The sequence below is a fragment of the Echiichthys vipera genome (assembly GCF_963691815.1).
Source record: "Echiichthys vipera genome assembly, chromosome: 1".
Lineage (NCBI taxonomy): Eukaryota > Metazoa > Chordata > Actinopteri > Perciformes > Trachinidae > Echiichthys > Echiichthys vipera.
In genome coordinates this window covers 41,907,277-41,909,776 of record NC_139826.1, presented here as the reverse complement: position 1 = coordinate 41,909,776, position 2,500 = coordinate 41,907,277, and the positions used below count along the sequence as shown (strand labels likewise).

Here is a 2,500-nt window from a genome sequence, read left to right as displayed (position 1 = left end):
GTCCCCTCGTCCTCTGAGTGTCTCACTGTCCCCTCGTCCCTCTGAGTGTCTCACTGTCCCCTCGTCCCTCTGAGTGTCTCACCGTCCCCTCGTCCCTCTGAGTGTCTCACTGTCCCCTCGTCCCTCTGAGTGTCTCACCGTCCCCTCGTCCCTCTGAGTGTCTCACTGTCCCCTCGTCCCTCTGAGTGTCTCACTGTCCCCTCGTCTCTGAGTGTCTCACTGTCCCCTCGTCCCTCTGAGTGTCTCACTGTCCCCTCGTCCTCTGAGTGTCTCACCGTCCCCTCGTCCTCTGAGTGTCTCACCGTCCCCTCGTCCTCTGAGTGTCTCACTGTCCCCTCGTCCTCTGAGTGTCTCACTGTCCCCTCGTCCCTGATTGTCTCACTGTCCCCTCGTCCCTCTGAGTGTCTCACCGTCCCCTCGTCCCTCTGAGTGTCTCACTGTCCCCTCGTCCCTCTGAGTGTCTCACTGTCCCCTCGTCCCTCTGAGTGTCTCACTGTCCCCTCGTCCTCTGAGTGTCTCACCGTCCCCTCGTCCCCCTGAGTGTCTCACCGTCCCCTCGTCTCTCTGAGTGTCTCACCGTCCCCTCGTCCCTCTGAGTGTCTCACTGTCCCCTCGTCTCTCTGAGTGTCTCACCGTCCCCTCGTCCCTCTGAGTGTCTCACTGTCCCCTCGTCCCTCTGAGTGTCTCACTGTCCCCTCGTCCCCCTGAGTGTCTCACTGTCCCCTCGTCCCTCTGAGTGTCTCACTGTCCCCTCGTCCCTCTGAGTGTCTCACTGTCCCCTCGTCTCTCTGAGTGTCTCACTGTCCCCTCGTCCCTCTGAGTGTCTCACTGTCCCCTCGTCTCTCTGAGTGTCTCACCGTCCCCTCGTCCCTCTGAGTGTCTCACTGTCCCCTCGTCCCTCTGAGTGTCTCACTGTCCCCTCGTCCCTCTGAGTGTCTCACTGTCCCCTCGTCTCTCTGAGTGTCTCACCGTCCCCTCGTCCCTCTGAGTGTCTCACTGTCCCCTCGTCCTCTGAGTGTCTCACCGTCCCCTCGTCCTCTGAGTGTCTCACTGTCCCCTCGTCCTCTGAGTGTCTCACTGTCCCCTCGTCCTCTGAGTGTCTCACTGTCCCCTCGTCTCTGAGTGTCTCACCGTCCCCTCGTCCTCTGAGTGTCTCACTGTCCCCTCGTCCTCTGAGTGTCTCACTGTCCCCTCGTCCTCTGAGTGTCTCACTGTCTCCTCGTCCCTCTGAGTGTCTCACCGTCCCCTCGTCCCTCTGAGTGTCTCACCGTCCCCTCGTCCCCTCGTCCCTCTGAGTGTCTCACTGTCTCCTCGTCCCTCTGAGTGTCTCACCGTCCCCTCGTCCCTCTGAGTGTCTCACTGTCCCCTCGTCCTCTGAGTGTCTCACTGTCCCCTCGTCCCTCTGAGTGTCTCACTGTCCCCTCGTCCCTCTGAGTGTCTCACCGTCCCCTCGTCCCTCTGAGTGTCTCACCGTCCCCTCGTCCCCCTGAGTGTCTCACTGTCCCCTCGTCCCCTCGTCCCTCTGAGTGTCTCACGTCCCCTCGTCCCTCTGAGTGTCTCACCGTCCCCTCGTCCTCTGAGTGTCTCACGGTCCCCTCGTCCCCTCGTCCTCTGAGTGTCTCACCGTCCCCTCGTCCCTCTGAGTGTCTCACGGTCCCCTCGTCCCCTCGTCCTCTGAGTGTCTCACCGTCCCCTCGTCCCTCTGCGTGTCTCACTGTCCTCTCGTCCCTCGGAGTGTCTCACTGTCCCCTCGTCCCTCTGAGTGTCTCACTGTCCCCTCGTCCCTCTGAGTGTCTCACCGTCCTCTCGTCCCTCTGAGTGTCTCACTGTCCCCTCGTCCCCCTGAGTGTCTCACTGCCCCCTCGTCCCTCTGAGTGTCTCACCGTCCCCTCGTCCCTCTGAGTGTCTCACCGTCCTCTCGTCCCCCTGAGTGTCTCACTGTCCCCTCGTCCCTCTGAGTGTCTCACTGTCCCCTCGTCTCTCTGAGTGTCTCACTGTCCCCTCGTCTCTCTGAGTGTCTCACTGTCCCCTCGTCCCTCTGAGTGTCTCACTGTCCCCTCGTCCCTCTGAGTGTCTCACTGTCCCCTCGTCCTCTGAGTGTCTCACTGTCCCCTCGTCCCCCTGAGTGTCTCACTGTCCCCTCGTCCCTCTGAGTGTCTCACTGTCCCCTCGTCCCTCTGAGTGTCTCACCGTCCCCTCGTCCCCCTGAGTGTCTCACTGTCCCCTCGTCCTCTGAGTGTCTCACTGTCCCCTCGTCCCTCTGAGTGTCTCACTGTCCCCTCGTCCCTCTGAGTGTCTCACTGTCCCCTCGTCCCTCTGAGTGTCTCACTGTCCCCTCGTCCTCTGAGTGTCTCACTGTCCCCTCGTCCCTCTGAGTGTCTCACTGTCCCCTCGTCCCTCTGAGTGTCTCACTGTCCCCTCGTCCCTCTGAGTGTCTCACTGTCCCCTCGTCCCTCTGAGTGTCTCACCGTCCCCTCGTCTCTGAGTGTCTCACTGTCCC

At 61.6% G+C, this 2,500-nt stretch overlaps 1 protein-coding gene across 1 annotated transcript in view; it reads left to right on the top strand.

The window, feature by feature from the left end:
• LOC310952387 (transient receptor potential cation channel subfamily M member 1-like) overlaps nucleotides 1-2,500 on the top strand; it is a gene marked incomplete at both ends in the record, with an annotated part of 46,488 nt that overhangs the window by 4,975 nt on the left and 39,013 nt on the right. The window lies entirely within an intron of this gene.